The following is a 24,053-nucleotide window of genomic DNA, read 5'->3' on the forward strand; positions in this document are numbered from 1 at the left end:
TTAGCCTGAACAAGCAAATAAGAGCACTAGTGAAATCCTCTAAAGCCAACTTAACAGTCCACATAGTCCACATCTACTAGAGACAATCATAAGGCCTTCTTCACATATGTCTGCAATCTCAAAGGAAGCACCCAGATCTGTTCAGAACTGGTGGGTCAAGGCCAACACATACACACATGCTGTAGACATAGCCAATCTACTGTGACAGAATCAGCAAAAACTTCTCCCCTCTGTCCCCCCATCAGTAAATCAGGACACCCCCAGTACCTGACCCTCAACACCCCTTAACCCTAGGGAACAGCTCATCACTGCCCTCGCAAAGGCAAAAAATACAGCCTCCATGGGACTGGATAACATCCCAGGCTGCATCTTACATTAACTCAGGCATGAACCTGCAGCACCATCAGGCACTCTATTCAACCAAAGCCCGAGTACCTGGCTTTGTCCCAGCCGCATGGAGGACAGCCACTGTCATCCCTTTACACAAAAGGTGGAGCGTCTGCCGAACCAGGAAATTATAGACCCATCAGCCCTGATCTGCAAGGCTATGGAACAGATCACAGACCTCTAACAGGGACAATGGCAACCTCCAAATACTAGACCCCATACAGTTTGGCTTTGTCAAGGGGAGGTCGTGTCTGTTAAATCTGGTTGACTTCCTTGAGACAGTCACCAAAGCCACAGATGAGGGGAAGGCAGTACACACCACTTACCTTCACCTGATCAAAGCCTTCGACACTATTCCCTGCTCAGACATAGTAGATACACTCTCTCAACTAGGCATAAATCCATATGTTATCAGATGGGCAGCAAATTGGCTCACTGATAGAACCCACCTAATCAAAATAGGGGAAGCCACCTCAAGCAGTAGACCCGTAAGGAGAGGCTTACCCCAGGGATCGGTCTTGGGACTTCTGTTATTTGAGATATACTTCTCAGAGGTGCAGGCCAAAACCAGTGGGCTATGGCAACCTGGGTGCAGGCCAAAACCAGTGGGCTATGGCAACCTGGGTGCAGTCATCAATTCCCCAAGTGATGTGGACGTCCTCCAAGAGGGTTTCACCCAGACAAAATGACTGGTGCCAGACACAAGCTGAATGCCAAACAAATGCATCATCCCCTTTGCTGAGAGGGACGACCCCACATATCACATTAATAACATCCTAAGTATGCAATCAGTAGTGAGGGATTTGGGCACTCAGGTTGATAGCAACCTGACTTTTGACCACCATACTGTTTCCATTGTACGGAAAGGTTTCTATATGGCCCACCTCACAAGCAATGGTATCTCATCCAGGAGACAAAGTCGTCATAATATCCCTGTATTCTTCCCTTATAAGGCCAATTATGGAGTACAACACCCCCTTCGGTATGTACCTCGCAAAGCACAAGCAGCAGCTGGAGAGACCACACAGGTTCCTCACCAGGAGAATCCAGGCCCTCAAACATCTACCCTACACAGATTGTCCCTCTACTCAGTTTCATACAGACTCCACAGAGGTGACCTCTGCCTGGCATACAAAGGAATCTCAGACCCTGCCTTGAAGGGACTACTTCACATCTGCAAGTCGAGCTCCACTTGAGAAACCTGTACACGCGACCTCAACCTGGTCTGTGATATCAACAGGACTTGATGGCAGGACAGGTTTGTGTCACAGACACCCCCCCATCTGTAGAATAGACTCCCTTCTCCACGTCAAGCAAAGTACCTCATTATTCCTTTTTAACAGCAACCTGGATAACTGGATGGGAAACAGAAAACACACCCCTGAGATTCCACCAGTGCCCCTGCTGGACAGGGGGTTTGGGTGCTGACTTGTTTAAACATGGGCTAAACTATTGGCTAGGCTTACGTGGGCCTCAGGGCCAATAGCCTAGTAACCTCCTATGACCCTATGCAAACAGCTAAGAACGGCCAGACTCAAATGGCGTGCAATGAAGAGAGAAGCTAAACAGCAAATAATTGTCACAAAAGAGGAGAAAACAAGATCATCATGTTTATTTGCCAGTACAGGATTATGTAAAGAGACGAAAATATACTTAATGGACAAGGAAATTGAGTTTAGCATGCAGATAACCTTTAATTGATGGATCACTGCATAACCGAGAAGTGTAAACTATTTCTAAATTAAAAAGCTAATGCATTTGCAACTAGTATTTTACAATGACATGCACTTTAAGCTATGAACAGCTGATTCATACAACAATCTTAGAAGGAACAGCATCCACTTTTTTTTTTTTTTTAAGTTTCTTTTGTGTTATCCAGCAACAGTAGACTCAGTATGTTGCAACATCCTTCCAAGAAGCTTCACATCTCTGGCAACTCAAAAAAACTAAGTCAGCTGTATAAGTGAGCCATTCCTTCATGGTCAGCTGCTAACTGTAAAGTAATGGTAAAGGGGACAGAGTACATACCATCTGGGGAGACCCTATAAACATGTATGGTTAGGCATCTACATAGAAAGTTAACCAATTACCTTAGGTCAAAAAATATTACCAAACAGTAGTAAATTAAATGTCTTGTGATATGGAGTTAAAATGCATTTGCTATACCAACAGAAATAATGGGATACAGAATAAAGTTGTGCCTTAACTGGCACTGAAAGCATTGTGTTCCAGTGCAAGAAACTTGTAGCTTTAAATATCTTCAATTCACTGCACTATCATTAGCCTATCGCGAAACTTAAAGAGGACTAGAAAAATATAAATTTGGCAGAAGACTTAACTGGTCTGGATATGGGCACAACACTAGTAAACAGACAGAAATGTGAATATTTGACTCAAGTGTGAGGTCAAAATGGCAGATAAAAAAAGTACTGCTTCTTGTAGAAAATGAATCTTCAGAAGAGTCTCCAGAAGCATAAGAACTATGTGCTGCTGTGCAATCTTTCTTGGGGATCACAAGATGTTGCAGGATACTTTGGTTGTCATGTCTAAAAGGTAAATCTTCCTCCAAGTAAACCTGAGCCAGCAGAACGGAAGGACGACAGGGCTTACAAAGCAAAGTCTAAAAAGTGGTAAAATCAAAACTCAAGCTTTTCAACTTGCTAACAGGGCAGTTATCTAGCCAGAGAGGATAACTCTTATCTCTTCAGAAATGGGTATAGATTACAATGCACTTAAAGGATGGCATAGCAGTGTTTATTATACTTAAAGCACTATCCTGCATGTAGATGTTGCTTGTCCAAGTCACAGCTGTCCAGCTCATTTAGCACTGCTTAACAGACAAATACATCATATACTGGTCTCATCTGGAGTACTACTGTCTCTGCAACATTCAAAAAATGTTAACCATAAATGGTAAAGATTACATGCTGAGGATTCTAACAAAATCTTTTTTAGACCACAAAGCACACACTGTCTCCCAAAAGATTACATCAGATGATGGACCATTTTCTTTGGGCATTTTACATTCATTAACACCAGATAGTGTTAATATTGCCTTGTTTTTACACACTCTGATTAACATCAATTCATTTTTTCAGTCACCACCTACTATAATTGGCCACCTTCCAAACAGTACAAACACAAAATGTTCATCATTAAGCTTGAATTACTTGCTAATGTTATTGCTTTTATTCAAGCAACACTTTCAAAGTCATGAAGTTAATTTACCAGTGATTCAGATGCAACAATGATTCTGTAGTCTGTATATTCGAAGTAGGTACTGGTTTCTTCAATGTCCTTGTCATACCACCAGCCCAACTATCTGGAATTTTGTAAATAATTCTGTCATCTGTGAATATTGGTATGATTTACTGATGTACTGATCTTCAAGAATCTAACTACAGAGTAACTTGCTGAACATAGAAGATAAACTTACAAAAACGTCATGAAAATATGTTGAAATCAAGCGTTTTACAATTGTGCAGGATGTCTAGAACTAGGGTGCCTTCTGCATTGTAAATATTTTATTGTTTTATGCCTTCTAGCAACTGCAAAGATCGGAGAGATACGCATTTCTCACACAGAGATGTTAAATTCTGTTAAGTTTCTGTTTAGCCTGGGAACTGAAGTCAGGTGACACAGTGATGTCATCCAAGCTAAACCAGCAGTAATGTCCAATATTAATTTAAGAACTCTCTTCGAGAGAGACTGTGCATTTTACATTTTGTCTTGGACCTGGAAACATCCATTCATCATCACACCTGCACTTGCTTTGCTTTAAGTAAGACTTGGGGCACAGTATCTCTCATCATCACACCTGCACTTGCTTTGCTTTAAGTAAGACTTGGGGCACAGTATCTCTCAGATATAAATAAGACTATAGTAAAGATTAGTTTAGATATTTTCTGTATTTGAGACTGTCCTGCAATGTTGTTTTAAAATATTTCCTGTGATTTTGAACTCTGAAGTTACTGTGTTGATTGAGTATTGTCTTGTTCTTTATTATTATATTTAAACTTTTATTTATTATTAAATATATTACCTTTGTGGCTGATATTTGAGACATATTTAAGCTGTTAAGAGTACTTGTATATGTATTTGGTGACACTGTACAGGCCACTCCTAATAGCCTGACGCTTGTTCAAAACTACCATTTGGATAATAGTAACATTACACAGTGGGGGTTTGGACACCCTTTGTAAGGACCTTATAGTAGCTGATAAGGGTGGCTGGTGGCAACTGGAACTACCTTATAGTCTGGGCAAAAGGAGGCATAGCTAGCAAGCCCGTGCCAGCATTTCCCAGGTGTGTGTGTGTGTGTGTATATATATATATATATATATATATATATATATATATATATATATATATATATATGTATGTGTGTGTGTGTGTCAGCTACTTGAGCAGGGATACGAAGTAGTGGCTGGACAGAGAGGGTGCTGGAGGTTTTATTTGGCCACTCTGCTGAGAATTCAACCCTATACCTGTGCCAGCGGAGACTCTTTTTGGGGATCGGGAGAAACCAGTCCCAGACTGACTGATCTCTGTGTGCTCTTAAGGGAAATTGCACTTAAGTGTGTGTACTTGTCATCCTCCCAGTGTGTAAGTTTCCCACTGTTGCCAGTGGTGAGGAATGAGGCGCCTTGATTACTGGGCCAGTGCATGGACGTCACAGTCCTAACAGATGCACCTTCTCTCCCATCAGAACAACTATGCTACAGCAGATGCTGTGACAAATAACCAGTATGAAATAATCAAAGCTTTCAAAAAGAAAAGGCAAAACAGTGTGCAGAAAACACTGAAAAAGGAAAGAAACAGAGAATGCAATACTTTAATGGCATCTTTCTATGTGGTACAGGATGAATATTTGTTTCCCGCCTTTCTGAACTAGTATAGTCCAGCTTTCAGGTTACTGCTGAATCCAGGGCTGTGTTACAAGTTCTGTGTTGCCCATACCTTACTCGGATAGAAGGAAGTTTCTCTGTTCACCTGTGAGAGAGGGGAGCTTTGAGGAGGAGTGGTTTCAGCCCAGAAGTTAGTAGCCTGTTGGCCATTTTGGGCTAATTTCTCCCTCTTTCACTTCCCTGCTATAAAAAACGCATTTGTGCGGTTTTGTACATAGGGCAGTGCCGTTTAGCTAGCTATTCTCGGCTCCACAAAGTCGACTCTTCAATTTTTCCCTTGGAACTAGACAAACCTTCAACTTTAGCACTCAAAACCATTAATTTCACAGTCAAGCACTTACTTAAAACTCATAGCAAGCAATAATTAATCCTAGCACTAGACCCCCCCCCCATACTGTCCAGAAGGACAAGGCTCTCTATTCACCCCCACCAGCCAATCAGAAAAACGGCTTACTCTACCTATTCAGGCATGTCCAAAGGGCAGTTTCCGGTGTACTCTCCAGTCCAACTGGTGAATCTGGGCATTTTGAGGCAATGTTACAACTGCCTCATGTACAAAGACAACCCTCTCCTCCTACCACCAAACAAAATATGCGAGAGATGCAATTATACAGACAAACTGGAGGCAAAGCTCTCTCAACCCAAGACTGGAACTGACAGACAAGAGGAGAAGGGTAATACTTGCAACACACTACCAGTCTCATATAGACCTAATAAACCAACACTGGCAAATAACACACACGAATACATGAAAACATACTCAGAGGCTCTAAATAAAAATCTGCAAAAGCAACAGAGACCTCCAAAGCAGACATCCAAGCAACCTCCACACCCCATCACCAACCATGAAACACATACGTCACATAATCAGTGTGCCACGCAATCACAACCTTTAACGCAAAATAACATACCGAATACACTAGTAATAGGTGACTCTATAGTCAGGCACACTGATGTCCCACTAACTAGGCTGGACAAGGAGAAGGTTACAGTTAGCTGCCTGTCGGGTGCCAGGATTCGCCACATAACACAAGCACTCAGGTCACTCCAGAACAAGTACAAATACAACTCTGTCATTGTCCATGTTAGTGTGAATGACCTGAGACGTACCTCCCTGGACTACATGAAGAGAGACTTGGAAGAGCTCTCTGATCATATAGCCCAGGCCGGTATGACCCTGACCCTAAGTAGCATCCTGCCTTCACCAAGAATGATGCCACAGTACACAGAAAAAATGATCAATTTCAACAATTGGCTAAGTTTCTGGTGTCATTCAAAGGGGATCCAGTATCTGTCCGCCTGGGATGACATGCTCGACAAGCCACGTTGCTTCGCAAGAGATGACTTGCACCTATCACCCTTAGGCTTTCGAATACTGGCCAAGGCTCTTGCCGCCCCCATAGTGCCTTTTTTAGACAAGGCTCAAAAGACAAACCCACCACCATAAATAGCACAAGTAACCAAAAACTGAGGGTAATGCTACTCAATGCCAGAAGTCTAAACCCAAAATGCACGCACTTGAGGCACTCCTCGGTATGGAGAACATCGACATCTGTGCAGTAACAGAAACCTGGTTTAAGGCTCCTGAGAGCAACCTAGCACTACTAGGCTATAACTCATACTATACCTTTTGGCCACAGAAAAAGGACCGCAACACAAAAGGCGGGGGTGTATCCATATTCATCAAGGATACCCACACCTCCATGTTAGTGGCGCAGCACAATGCATCAGAGATCATCCATGTGCAACTAACAACGGGCAAAACTGCAATCTAAATTGTAGCTTGCTACAGATCACCCACCATGGCCCAGGACCCCCATTCCCCATTTCTGGAGACACTGGGAAATATGAAGGTCTTACCAAACACCCTAATACTGGGTGATTTCAATTACCCAAACAAACTGGGAGAACTGCTCAAGTATTAACTTCCTTGCCCAATGCTTCCTAGAATTTATAAACTCGAACTCCCTGGATCAACTGGTCAACACTCCCACCAGAGGGAACATATTGGACTTGGTCATCACCAACATGGGTTACCGGTGTTCCACACCGGAGGTCAACCCCTCGCTGGTTAGATCAGACCATAGACTAATCACTCCGGATATCCACATTCCGCCCCCACCCCGAATCAAGGGAACCACCATGAAAAGTAACATGACGTTTGCTTTTAAAAAGTTTAAGACCGAGGTGGAAAGGTTCTCAGCCCCCATGCTAAAGGACAATGCTGTCCAAGCTGCTGAAACCTTTACAAAGGCACTCTATGAACATCTGCAGGAATGCATGGATCGTGCTATCCCAAGTAAAACCAAGACTCACTCCTCCAAGAAAAGGAAACCAGTCTAGTGGACCCCTGCCATAAACAAGCTATACAACAGAAAGAGGAAACTAGTACAGAAGAGAGTAAAATCCCAAGAAGGAAAGACATCCCTGATCAGTATCAGCAAGAAACTACGAACCCTCATTAAATCATCCAAGGCTAGTTTTGAAAGAAAAATTGCCAATGACTCCAAAGATGACCACAAAGCGTTCTTTAGCTATGTCAAGAACCTAAGTGGAAACTCTCAGATCTGCTTTGAGTTAGTGCAGAATGGCACAAAATACACTGAACCGACTGATATTGCCAACTTTCTGGCAGACAGGTTTAGTGCAAACTTCACCCCCCCTCTCACCCCCTAAATGGCCCATAACCATACCAGAAGAATGTAGGGCCCCGTCAATCACAGACACACAGGTTAGAAAACAGTCCTATCCAAAGCCAAAAACACAGCTCCAATGGGACTGGACAATGTCCCAGGCTGCGTCTTACAAGAGCTCCAAAATGAACTAACCCCCTCACCTAAACACACTGTTCAAACTCAGCCTCTCTACAGGCTATGTACCCACAGAGTGGTGCACAGCAACTGTTATCCCACTCCACAAAAGGTGGAGCCACAACGGACCCCAGGAACTATCACTCTATAAGCCTGGTCTGCAAGGCTATGGAATGCATCACCATGGAACTTATTATCAGAGACATTGGGAACCTCCAAACCTTGGACCCTACCCAGTTTGGCTTTAAGGGCAGATCATGCCTCCTAAATCCGGTGGACTTCTTTGAGACGGTTACCAAGGCATTAGACGAGGGAAAGGAGGTCCACACAGCCTACCTAGACCTCGCAAAGGCTTTTGACACCATTCCCCATTCTAGTATTCTAGACAAGCTCACCAGCTTGAACATAAACCCCTACGTCACGAGATGGGCTGCCAACTGGCTCATGGACAGAACCCACAAGGTAAGAGTTGCAGGCTCTACGTCAGACTCCTAGGACCCCTCCTGTTCGGTATATACTTCTCAGAGGTAAGGCAAGCATAGGAGGACTATGGCTGACCAAGTTCGCAGACGACTGCAAACTAGGGGCCATAATTGATTCTCCGACTGATACAGACACCCTCCAGATGGGTCTCACTGAGACGGATACCTGGTGTCAAAATCATGGCCTGAAGCTAAATGCCAAAAAGTGCATAGTCATCCCCTTTGGAAAAAACAAAGTACCCGTGAACTACCACATAGGTGGTGGTCCACTAAATACAGAAAATGTAATAAGGGATCTGGGCACCCAAGTAGATAGCAATCTCTCCTTTGATAATCATATTGCCAAGGTGGTTAGAAAATCCTTCTATCTGGCCCACCTAATCACAAAAGGGTTTGCATCTAGAACAAAAGAGGTTATTGTGCCTCTCTACTCATCACTCATTAGACCCATTATAGAATACAATGCCCCATTTGGGATGTACCTTACAAGGCACCTGCAACAGCTGGAAAGACCACAAAAGTACCTCACCAAGAGGATTACTGGCCTCAAACAGATGCCCTATGCAGCTAGACTCAAGAAACTCCAGCTATACTCGGTTGCATACCGCTTACTGAGAGGTGATCTCTGCCTGACATACAAGGCCATGTCCAAGCCAGAATTGATGGACATGCTCCACCTAAAAAAAAAATATATATATATCCCGGCGAGCCACACGCTCTAGAGATATAAACCTCACCGCAACAATAAATAGGACATGCTGGAGGGATAGATTCCTAGAGACTCCCCATGCTTTGGAACAGGATTCCAATATACATCAGGCAGAGCCCCTCACTAACACTCTTAAAGAGAAACCTTGAGGGGTGGATGGGAAACAGAAAATGTACCCTGAGGATCACTGCAGTGGCTCTGCTGGACAGAGGCACAGGGAACTAATCTAAGGGGGGTGGCAAAAGCCAACACATTCTGGCTGGCCTTATAAATGCCCTTGGGCAGATAGGTTCATAGGTAAGCACTAGGCTAAGTAAGAGGAAAACCACTAAGTAGAGATGCAAGTAAAAGTTCCTTTAAATTAGCAGGTCATTAAACTCCATAAAAGAGAAGGAAATGAAGTCAGTCCAAAGATGGAGACAGACAGTTGCCAAAAATATGGACTTTAGCTATTTATAGGCAAGTACCAGGGAAATCAGTCTGTGGACCTTTACACAAAAGCCTTCAAAGGTTCCCTGCAGTTTCAAGGAAGGAAAGACAAGATAAGCCATGGGAGAACAAGTTAACTTTGAAGGTAGAAAGTGTGCTACTCTGAAGTTTAGAGGAGGTTTATTCCAGAAGTAGAAAGATAAGTTGGGACAGGAATCTATCATGCTAATCTTATTTATCTGTTGATGAGGTCTAGTTCCTTTAACTGGGTATTTCAGTTAGCATTTGTTCTGTGAAGGAACAGGAGGTCAAAAAGGGTCGGGTCTTTCAAGGGTTGAAAGGCTATACACGGATCTCACTGGAGAAGTCTAAAAGAGACCGAGTAAAGAGAGGGGGCTGCCAGTCTGTCCTGACAAACAAAACTATTAAGGCCACTGATCATTTCAGTTATTAATCTTTGAGGTTTCTCAAGTTGAGCAACATGTTTAGACAAATACATGCTGAAAGGTCCACCGTATTCAACAATGAGTCTGATGAGATATGTTCAAAGGGGGATTACAACTTCTTTGGATCTCGTGGAGATGCATTTAGAAATAAAGAGAATTTGACTGATATCTTTCAAAACTACTGAGGAATCATGAAATCAAACAAGAATTCCTAGATTCATTACAACAGTGTTTGACTGGAGGAGGAGTGTCACCTACAAGCCATTGTCTTGCAACAATACAGTCTAGCCATGTTGGAGTAACTATGAAACAGTGGAGGATCAAATAACAGCACCCGATTTACAGTTCTGCAAACTTAGATAACCATAGGCCAAGAGAGTGTTGGCCTGAAAGTCTGAGAAATATATGCCAAATAAGGCAGGGCCCCAGCAACATGCCCTGCAGTACACCACTGGTAAGTTTTTTTTGCTTTCAGAAGAAGCATCTGCGGCACTAACCACATGGGTTCTGTCAGGTAATAGTTAGCTATTGACTACACAACATAAGGATTTACACTGAGACTTACAAGCCTGTCAGAAATGCCTGAATGGAGAAAAGTGTCAAACCTCTTGGCCTGGTCCACATATGTACTGCATAACCACTATCCACGGCTTCAGTTACATGTTCAAAGAAATAATTGATGTTAAAAAGGCAGGTCTGATCTACCACAAAGCAGAATGGGTTAGGGTTCAAACTAAATTATATGCCGAATAGTTTTAAATATGAGGCTAGTGAGACTAATAGGTCTGTAGTTACCAAGGCCCATGACTGGATCACCCTTGTGTAGAGGCATTACAATGGCAGTTTTACAGGCTTCAGGAATGTAACCAATTGAAAGGCTTAAAAAAAAAAAAAAAAAAAGAGGTTTAAGTAGGGGTTCAGATAACCCATATTTGACACTGATAAGCAACAGCTATATTATCAAGACTGTAGGGCGAGTAAAATTTGCACTGAAACTTGTTGGGTATAGTTAAAGAAAGCTATGTAGTTATTGTTGGCTTTGGTGGAAATTTTAAGCTCATATTCAGCTTTGAGCTTCCTAATGGTTCTCTCAAGCTATTCACTAAAACAGTTCTTAAGGAAGGAAGATTAAGATCTGTTATCAGCATTATACAATTTCGCTTTGTTACACAATTTATTTTATGGGTATTCCACCAATAGCATTTGTTTTTGAATTTATCATTATATTTTTTGCAGGTACAGTGTCTTATCAATACAACTATTTAAGGAATATAAAAGTCAGAGGCATAAACAGCAGCTTTAGCAATGAGCGCCATCAAATGAGGATTACAGCAGAATTTATTTCTGTCAACAAATAAAGAAGGTATACACTTCTGAGAAATCCATTAATACACATATTTACTGGAAACTGCAAGTTCTGCTCAAACTGAGCTTGCAGGAGTTGTTTTTACTGAAACAGACTTCTGTGAGAGAGCTTTCAGCACTCAAGTGATAAGGCTGTTCTCCCCATTTCATTCAGTTTTTGATTCAGCATTTTTTTTAAATGTTTTTTGCCATTATGGCTGCTTACCATGCTATTTGGCATTTTGCCTAACACAATCTGAAATTAAATTGGGCAAACCAAGACCGATTATGTAGATTCATTTTACATCTTTGACTATGACACAAAGAAACTGAATGGGATTTGCTTGATTTCCTAAGAAACTGAAGATGGCTTAAATGTGATATCATGAAGATGTCAGAGGACAAAAGCAAGTTTGAGAGACCAGCTTTTGGCCTGGGCATTGTGGATTTACTGTGATATCTTTAGCATTCCCCCAAAGAGAGTGCAATTTAATAACTGATTATTGGACTATGGTATTGCTTTTCCCCCACTTGCTTTATAAACTCAAAGTTTAGAATTTAAAACGTTAATGTCCATTAACTTACTCAATGACACTCTGCAACATTCAGTTTGTAAAGTGGATAGGAAGAAGTACAGTAACAAACTTGAAATACATTACACCTATGGACATTTAGGAGTCTGTCCTACACAACTTTTCTCTTGATAAGACTTACTAAGATGACCATTCAAATAAAACATGCCCAGTTCATAACATGTGTGTGTATTCACACAAACACTAAGCTGTTCTCAGAGTAAATCTGACTGATTAATGAAAGATGTGATAGCCCACAAAGTTACTGACTGGTAGTCCCAATAAAGTAAAAATATTTCATATATACATCTAATCAACATACATTTTTGGGGGCTACCACTCCCCTTGACCCAAAACCACATTACACAGGCAGAATAAGGAGTTACTCTAGCAACCTTGCATAAACTTAACATTACAAAAACTGAATGTGGTACTTGCTTAAAGGCTGCAACTCTGGTGGCACCAAATTTAGCCACACTTGTGTAAAAGCAAGTGCAATATTGAGATCACTACTTTACTGTGTGTAATATGTACCACTGAAGTTTAAAGTAAGAAAGCCAACAGGATCCTGCCCCTTTAATGATAACAGAAAATGTTAAGAAGTCTTTGCAAAACATTCATAGGTATAGACCACACAGATACATTAAATGTCACAAGCTATCAAACTTCAACCCTAATACCTTCAATATACCTTCAATACTCTCCTCTCCAAAGTAAATTTGTCTTCTCTGTTTCACCTCCCTCTAGATTATGCAATCATCACATTCAACTCTACTTTCCTAAATATACTTAACTCACTGGCACTTCTGCAAACAATACGTGTGAAAACCAACATATCCCCTGGTTATGCCACCTGCTCCTAGAGATAGAATGTGGAAAACTTGGGTAAAAAGTAACCTCCCCATTCACCTGCCAAAACAAAGAACTCAGAAACCTCACTAAAAATCACGTCAATAAAAACAAAAAGGACCTCTACAATAACCCCCCCCCCCCAGTTCTCAAAGATCTAATCCCAGGAAATGTTGGCATGCAATACATCAAATACTCCAACATGGGAATCAAGCTCTCAATCCCTGCCCTACAAATACACGTCTCGAAATCACATCAAATATCAAACCAACTCCTACTTCATAGAATCCATCAGTAAGTTGATACATCTTATCCCCTCAAATTCTAACTCAAACTCCTCCAGATCCCCCCTCTAGGCAAAATTCTACTAACACCTTTCACCTTAAACATATACCTACCAGCTATATTAAATCTTTACTTTGCAAACTAAAACCCTGCTCTGCATCTGGAAACAATCTACCTCCCCACTTTCTCAAGCTAGCAGCAGACACTCTAGCCCTCCCAGTCTCTACTAATTAACTGGTCAATCACAGAATCTAAATTTCTGTCTATCTGGGAAAAAAATCTACACCCTACCCATTCACAAAGGAGGTAACTCCATTGAAATCTCCAGCTTTAGACTTGTATCCATCCTCTCACCTCTCTCAAAAATACTTGAAAAATGCATGCATAAGCAAATAATGGAACACTTACTTTAGGAAAATCTGCTCACTCCAACACAACACTGCTTTCATCCCAAGCATAGCACCATTGCTGCCCTACTATCCTTCATCAATACTATTTCTCCGTACAGAGACAAAAATAAACTAGCGTCATGCTTATTCCTAGATCTCTCTAAAGCATTTGAAACTGTCTCACTCCTTTCCACTAGACAAACTCACTAACCACTCACTAACCTTCTGCTCCTCTGTTATTGCCTAGTTTTCCAGCTACCTCTCTGACTACAATCGGTAAAATGGCTCTTGGCTCAGCTCTCTCCCCTCCACTCACCATCAAAATGGGTGTCCCCAAGATCTATTCTTGGGCCACTACTCTTCAATATCTTCACCAATTTACCCCATACCTCCTGTCAGTCTACTCTCATCCAATATGCTGATGACTACTGTAATTACTATTGCAGACACTTCCTCTGACTTACATTCCACTACTCAGAAATCCTTCAACTCTGTCGAGACCTGGCTTTCCCACAACCAGCTAATTCAGAATGCTAAAAAGACTAAACTCTTACTTTTTCCTCCCGAAAAGCCTGAATAACCTCAAATCCACTTTTACTATCCATTCTCTAGATAACAGACCCATCATAGTTGAACTCTAAGGGCCAAAATAGATGACCAACTGAAACTCAATTTGCATGTCAACAATTGTATTAAAAAAAAAATCAAAAACTTGGCCTCTTGAATAGAAATAAAAAGTTCCTAACGAGGCCAATGTCTCCCTATCTCCTACCAAGCATAATGTTCAGCTCTCAGATCCTCTCTAACCACCAAACCTCTTTCCTAACTAAGCTACAGAATACCTATAACTAAGTGGCTAGATTTACTGCAAATCACAGCTATAGATCTCATCACTGGCTCTCTTTAAAAACACATACTGGCTGGAACAACCCCACCAGCTTCTCCTCTCCCATCTTCAGATTATCCAGTCTCGTATATCAACTATATTTCTGTCTCAGCTCATTTCCTCTTATCTCCTCAGACACCACTTCCACAGGCCTCTCAGAAGTCCAGACCAAGACCTACTACACATCTATAAACCCAAGAGCAAAACTGGTCAAAACCTCTATAGCTACCACCCTACGATCTCCTGGAACCAACTCCCACTACAAATTTGATCTCAAACAACCAAATGTATTCAAATCATCTGCCAAAAACTACCTAAAAAAGCCACTGGATATGTCACTGTACTCAACTCCCCTTACATTGTCAGCCTTTTACTGTTTCTTTTCACTTTTGTGCCATCTATCTTTCTCCTCTCAACCTGATTACTGCCTCTTACTTCATCTTATACCCTTACTAGTATACCACCTGTATATTTTTCTCTTATTTCAACTACCTGGCTGTATCTACAACCCCTGGGGGATCAGGGAAATTACCCTTTTCCTCACTGTAGTGTGATCTTGGTGTTAGAATATATAAGTCGCAAGGGGTTAGAATATACAAGTTGCAGGGGGTATGGGGGTGCAGGGGGGGGCTTGCCCCCCTGAAAAATGATACATTTTCCACCTCACTACCTCATAGCGGATTTTATTTAGGATTGTGAGTGGTTGATTGTCGATTTCGAGTCAGGGGTTATGAACGGTCGAGAAAAGCCTCCTCGACATTTTAATAGTAAACCTTTATATATACACACACATTTTTATATATATCTATATCCATCTATACACACACACACACACACAACGCTCTCACGCAACTCACACAACACTCACTCTCACACACACAAACACACAACACTCTCGCACACACACACACAACACTCTCGCACACACACACACAACACACACACAACAACACACACACACACATCACACACAGCACACACACACAACACTCGCGCACACACAACACTCGCGCACACACAACACTCGCGCACACACAACACTCGCGCACACACAACACTCGCGCACACACAACACTCACAAGACACACACACACACACACAGACACACACACACCACTCAGACACACACACACACACTCACACACTTACACACACACACACCACTCCTTCACACACACACACACACACCACTCCTTCACACACACACACACACACACCACTCTCACACACACCACTCTCACACACACCACTCTCACACACACACACACACACACACACCACTCTCACACACACACACACACACACACACACCACTCTCTCACACACACACACACACACACACACACACACACACACACACACACACACACACACCACTTTCACACACACACACACACACACACACACACACACACACACACACACACACACACCACTCCTTACACACACACACACACACACACACACACACACACACACACACCACTCACACACACACACACACACACACACACACACACACACACACACCACTACACACAAACACACACACCACACAAACACACACACACACACACACACACACACACACCACACACACACACACACACACACACACACACACACACACACACACACACACACACACACACACACCACTCTCACACACACACACACACACACACACACACACACACACACACCACTCTCACACACACACACACACCACTCTCACACACACACACACACACCACTTCGCACACACACACACACCACTCACACACACACACACACACACACCACTCACACACACACACACCGCTCACGCACACACACACTCACACACCCTGTCACACACACACACTCACACACACACACACACACACACACACTCACTCACACACACACACACACACACCACCGCACACACACACACACTCACCACACACCACCACCACACAACACACACCACTCACACACACACACACACACCACTCCCAAAATTTAAAAAACTTTAAAAAAATTTTTGGTTTGGGGTCCCAAAATTTTAAAAAGTAAAAAAAAAATTTCAAAAATTTTTTTAAAAACCCTAATTTCCAAAAATTACATTTTGGGGGTTTACCAAAAAAAATTTTTTTTTTTTGGGCCCCCTTGACCCAAAACCACATTACACAGGCAGAATAAGGGAGTTACTCTAGCAACCTTGCATAAACTTAACATTGTTGCAAAACTGAATGTGGTACTTGCTTTAAAGGCTGCAACTCTGGTGGCACCAAATTTGCAGCCACACTTGTGTAAAAGCTTGGCAATATTGAGATCACTACTTTACTGTGTGTAATATGTACCACTGAAGTTTAAAGTAAGAAAGCCAACAGGATCCTGCCCTTTAATGATAACAGAAAATGTTAAGAAGTCTTTGCAAAACATTCATAGGTATAGACCACACAGATACATTAAATGTCACAAGCTATCAAACTTCAACCCCTATTACCTTCAATATACCTTCAATACTCTCCTCTCCAAAAGTAAATTTGTCTTCTCTGTTTCACCTCCTCTCCTAAGATTATGCAATCATCACATTCAACTCTACTTTCCTAAATATACTTAACTCACTGGCACTTCTGCAAACAACAATACGTGTGAAAACCAACATATCTCCCTGGTTATGCCACCTGCTCCTAGAGATAGAATGTGGAAAACTCTGGGTAAAAAAGCCAACCTCCCCATTCACCTGCCAAAACAAAGAACTCAGAAACCTCACTAAAAATCACGTCAATTAAAAACAAAAGGACCTCTACAATAACCCCCCAGTTCTCACAAAGAAGATCTAATCCCAGGAAATGTTGGCATGCAATACATCAAATACTCAACATGGGGAATCAAGCTCTCAATCCCTGCCCTACAAATACCGCCTCTGAAATCACATCAAATATCAAACCAACTCCTACTTCATAGAATCCATCAGTAAGTTGGGTACATCTTATCCCTCACCCTAACTCAAACTCCTCCTTGTAGATCCCCCTCTAGGCAAAATTCTACTAACACCTTTCACCTTAAACATATACCTGCGCCAGCTATATTAAATCTTTACTTACAAACTAAAAACCCTGCTCTGCATCTGGAAACAATCTACCTCCCCACTTCTCAAGCTAGCAGCAGACACCTAGCCCTCCCAGTCTCCTACTAATTAACTGGTCAATCACAGAATCTAAATTTCTGTCTATCTGGGAAAAAATCTACACCTCACCCATTCACAAAGGAGGTAACTCCATTGAAATCTCCAGCTTTAGACTTGTATCCATCCTCTCACCCTCTCTCAAAAAATACTTGAAAAATGCATGCATAAGCAAATAATGGAACACCCTATTCTTACTTTAGGAAAATCTGCTCACTCCAACACAACACTGTTTTCATCCCAAGCATAGCACCATTGCTGCCCTACTATCCTTCATCAATACTATTTCAGTACAGAGACAAAATAAACTAGCCGCCATGCTTATTCCTAGATCTCTCTAAAGCATTTGAAACTGTCTCACTCCTTTCCACTAGACAAACTCACTAACCACTCACTAACCTTCTGCTCCTCTGTTATTGCCTAGTTTTCCAGCTACCTCTCTGACTACAATCGGTAAAATGGCTCTTGGCTCAGCTCTCTCCCCTCCACTCCCCATCAAAATGGTGTCCCCAAGATCTATTCTGGGCCACTACTCTTCAATATCTTCACCAATTTACCCCATACCTCCTGTCAGTCTACTCTCATCCAATATGCTGATGACTACTGTAATTACTATTGCAGACACTTCCTCTGACTTACATTCCACTACTCAGAAATCCTTCAACTCTGTCGAGACCTGGCTTTCCTCACGGCCATAACCAGCCAATTCAGAATGCCAAAAGACTAAACTCTTACTTTTTCCTCCCGAAAAGCCTGAATAACCTCAAATCCACTTTTACTATCCATTCTCTAGATAACAGACCCATCATAGTTGAACTCTAAGGGCCAAAATAGATGACCAACTGAAACTCAATTTGCATGTCAACAATTGTATTAAAAAAAAATCAAAAACTTGGCCTCTTGAATAGAAATAAAAAGTTCCTAACGAGGCCAATGTCTCCCTATCTCCTACCGCTACAATGTTCCAGCTAGCCTCAGATCCTCTCTAACCACCAAACCTCTTTCCTAACTAAGCTACAGAATACCTATAACTAAGTGGCTAGATTTACTGCAAATCACAGCTATAGATCTCATCACTGGCTCTCTTTAAAAACACATACTGGCTGGAACAACCCCACCAGCTTCTCCTCTCCCATCTTCAGATTATCCAGTCTCGTATATCAACTATATTTCAGTCTCAGCTCATTTCCTCTTATCTCCCTCAGACACCACTTCCACAGGCCTCTCAGAAGTCCAGACCAAGACCTACTACACATCTATAAACCCAAGAGCAAAACTGGTCAAAACCTCTATAGCTACCACCCTACGATCTCCTGGAACCAACTCCCACTACAAATTTGATCTCAAACAACCAAATGTATTCAAACCATCTGCCAAAACTACCTAAAAGCCACTGGATATGTCACTGTACTCAACTCCCCTTTACATTGTCAGCCTTTACTGTTTCTTTTCACTTTTTTGTGCCATCTATCTTTCTCCCTTCAACCTGATTACTGCCTCTTACTTCATCCTTATACCCTTACTAGTATACCACCTGTATATTTTCTCTTATTTCAACTACCTGGCTGCATCTACAACCCTGGGGATCAGGGAAATTACCTTTTCCTCACTGTAGTGTGATCTTGGTGTTAGAACATATAAGTCGCAAGGGGTTAGAACATACAAGCTCCAGGGGTATGGGGCAGGGGCTTGCTACCCGAAAATGATACATTTTCCACCTCACTACCCCTCATAGCGGATTTTATTTAGGATTGTGAGTGGTTGATTGTCCATTTCAGTCAGGGTTATGAACGGTCGAGAAAAGCCTCTCGACATTTTAATAGTAAACCTTATATATACACACACATTTTTATATATATCTATATCCATCTATACACACACACACAACGACTCTCCTCACTACGCATATAATACTTACTACACACACAACACTCACTCACACACACACACACAACACTTCTGCACACACACACAACACTCTTGCTTTCGCACACACACACACAACACTCTCGCACAAGTATTATTAAATATCACACACACAACTCAAGCACACACACAACACTTCACACACACACACACACACACACAAGACACACACAACACACACACACAGACACACAACACACAAGACACACACACCACTCAACACACACACCACTTTCGTAGCGCACACACACACCACTCTCGCAGACACACACCACCTCACACACACACACACACCTCGCACACACACACCACCTTATGTCTCGCACACACACACCACACGCACACACACACACTCACACCATACACACACACACACACCCGCACACACACACACACCACACACACCTTGCACACACACACCACCAATCGCACACACACACACCACCAATCGCACACACACACACACACACACACCACACACACACACACACACACACACACCACTGCACACACACCACTGCACACACACACCACTGCACACACACACCACTGCACACACACACACCACACACACACAACACACCACCTCAAGCACACACACACACACACACACACAATAACACTCACACACACACACACACACCATCCACACACACACACACACCACTCAGACACACACACACACACACCACCCCACACACACACACACACACACACACACACACACACACACACACACACACACACACACACACACACACACACCACACACAGACTCACAGACACAAACACCACACGCACACACACACACACACACACACACACACACACACACACACACACACACACACACACACGCATACACACATACCATCGCACACACACACAGACATTCACACACACACACACACACACACACACCACTGCACACACACACACACACACACCACTGCACACACACACACCACTGCACACACACACACACCACTGCACACACACACACACACACCATCTCTCGCACACACACACACACACACCTCACACACACAATAATAACACACACACCACTCTCGCACACACACACACACACCACCTTGTGCACACACACACACACACACCACCTCGTGCACACACACACACACACACACACACACACCACTCGCACACACACACCACTCACTCACACACACACACACACACACACACACACACACACACACACACACACACACACACACACACACACACACCACTCACACACACACTCCACTCAGACACACAATCACACCACTCGCACACACACACACCACCCCGCACACACACACACCACACACACAATTCACACACACACCTCGCACACACACACACACCTGCCAGACACACACACACGGCACTCCTTTGACACACACACACAGTCACACACACACACTCCACACACACACACACACCACTCCTTTACACACACACACACACACCACTTCAGCACACACACACACACACACACCACTTCCCACACACACCACCCGCACACACACACACACACACACACACCACCCCACACACACACACACCACCCTCACACACACACCACCCTCACACACACACCACCCTCACACACACACACCACTCTCGCACACACACACACACACACACACACAATACCACACACACACACACACACACACACATACACACACACACACACACACTCACCTCTTTCACACACACACACACCACTTCGCACACACACACACCACTCACACACACCACACACACCACTCTCAGACACACACACACACGCACACACACATTCACACACCACGCACACACACACACACACACACACACACACCACTCTCACACACACACACACACCACTCTCGCACACACACACACACACACACACCACTCTCACACACACACACACACACACACCACTCTCGCACACACACACACACACACCACTCACACACACACCACCTGACACACACACACACACACCACTCCAGACACACACACACACACACACACTCTCAGACACACACCACTCACTCACACACACACACACCGCTTTGCACACACACACACACACCGCTTTGCACACACACACACACCGCTTTGCACACACACACACACACACACACACCATCTCGCACACACACACACACCACTCTCGCACACACACACACACCACTCTCGCACACACACACACACACACCACTCTCGCACACACACACACACACCACTCTCGCACACACACACACACACCACTCTCGCACACACACACACACCACTCTCGCACACACACACACACACCACTCTCGCACACACACACACACACCACTCGCAGACACACACACACACACCACTCCACACACACACACACACACCAATCTCACACACACACACACACTTCTCACACACACCACTCGCGACACACACACACACACCACACACACACACACACATCACCAATCTCACACACACACACACCCACATCACCAATCTCACACACACACACACACACACACATCACCAATCACACACACACCACACACACACACACACACCACACACACAACACTCGCGCACACACACAACACTCGCGCACACACACAACACTCGCGCACACACACACCACTCACGCACACACACACACCACTCAACACTCACTCACTCAACACTTCAACACACAACACTTCACAAGACACACAACACTCAGCACACAACACTCACAAGACACACACAACACACACAACCGCAAGACACACACAACACTCGCGCACACACACAACACTCGCGCACACACACAACACTCACGCACACACACAACACTCACGCACACACACAACACTCGCGCACGTGTGTGTAAACACAAATGTCACATCCTGCAAAATTAAGCTGTAAACAAGACATGTTCTCAGCCAATCAATTAAGGCAAATAAATGGGGAAGTTTGTCTAGGTGTGACCATCCATCATCCCCAGCAAGCAGAAAAAAGTGAAACCCCAACATTTAAATCATATTTTCGGAAAAGGCATTAGTTTTACAATATAATTCCTCTCAACTGTACAGATTTTCGTCTCATTTTCATAAAATCGTGGTTTTCTGAGAAATTAGTGGCAATCATTAAAGACTGAAGTTAGTAAATAATGACAGATATTTGATTTTCAGACTTCAAAGCCTTCAGAAAAAAATCACACTAATGTAAAATTTTTATAGCATTCTAAGTTTGTAAAAGCAATATTTTGAAAAGTGCCCCTGCTTTTTGGGCCTTTGCCCCACTTTTACTTACGGCTTTGTCCATTTTTCTTGCTCTAACAGATTCAGAGATATGTCTACGTACCCTTTCAGTTAAGCCATTGACAAACAAGTCTCTTCACCTTCCATACAACACGCATCCAAATCAGCAACTTAGTTGACGAAGAGGACAAAGCAGAGCTGCGAAATGGTGCACAATAAATAACATAAGTGACAAAAAAGGTGCCGGTCCAAACTACAAAATTTGCACGTACTTTCCAATAAAAGTTTTTCGTCCGCCATGACGGTTGAAACTTAAAACCAAATACCTTCAACTTACTGGTGAAACTGGAAACCAAATACATTCAGCTTCCTGACAATTTTCAAAATTCCCCACTTTGCAAGGCAGAGTCAATAACTACATATCCTTGACAACTAGCGGGACAAATATAGACTTAATAAAATAACAACGCATTAGCTGTTCATAATACAACTGGCCAGCAAAATATGCACCCGCCTGTTTCTGTATTATAAATTCCTTGTATCTGACAGATCCACACAAAATGGCTGAATAATAATGCTCTCATAAAAAAATCAAGAGATAAATCCTTACCTTTTTACACAACAGGCAACTCCTATTGTTTTTTGTTCATTCCGGGTTAGTCATGAGAGCGGTAGAGACAACAACTTCCGGAGGCTAACACGTACCGTTTCCGTAACACTTCCGTGCTCTTTATTTTTTTAAAAAGACTCACTATTTCATTTAATTGCTGTGTTTTTGTGTACGGGACTGTGGTCCCTAGTAAATGTCATGAAGTTAAAGAACGTGTTTTGTAAATAGCGATACAAAGAATTATGGTACTTCTATGAATTGAGCTTCCGTAAGAACTTTGATACAGGAAGGAGATCAAGTACGAGAGGGGCGCTAGTTGCCGCTCAACATCTTCTGTATGTGTCGAATGCTGCAACTGGATGGTGTGGTTTCTTTGGTGCAACTCTCTTCTGAATTTCATAATTCCAGAGTTATAAATAGAATTGCTACATTTTCCAATGTCGAAAGTGGGACTTTTTATGGCAACGTAATAGTTTGCAAGACAAACCATGTCTACAGTCGCTGCAAAGAACTAGAATTGTCAAAATAAAAACATCTTTTAGTGCAGTTTGACATAACATTAGGGCGTTTCAGGATCCAAATAACATGTTTTATGCAACTGTTAG

General features: G+C 42.9%; 1 protein-coding gene across 4 annotated transcripts in view; it reads right to left on the reverse strand.

Moving 5' to 3' along the window:
• The window catches only part of LOC122805632 (zinc finger protein 850-like), a 281,069-nt gene extending 257,339 nt beyond the window's left edge, over window positions 1–23,730 (reverse strand). Inside the window, exons 1-2 of one of the 4 annotated variants that reach the window (XM_044075895.1) lie at window positions 23,449–23,730; window positions 22,942–23,036 (exon numbers count right to left, since the gene is read on the reverse strand). The gene's annotated coding sequence lies outside the window, so the exon portion shown is untranslated. Of the gene's footprint in view, window positions 1–22,941; window positions 23,037–23,110; window positions 23,129–23,175; window positions 23,387–23,448 lie in introns of those variants that run through there. The other 3 variants (XM_044075898.1, XM_044075897.1, XM_044075899.1) reach the window with 3 other exon arrangements.
• Window positions 23,731–24,053: the final 323 nt, after the last annotated feature.

Source organism: Protopterus annectens, chromosome 6.part1 (genome assembly GCF_019279795.1).
Source record: "Protopterus annectens isolate FY-2018-M chromosome 6.part1, PAN1.0, whole genome shotgun sequence".
NCBI classification, from domain to species: Eukaryota; Metazoa; Chordata; order Ceratodontiformes; family Protopteridae; genus Protopterus; species Protopterus annectens.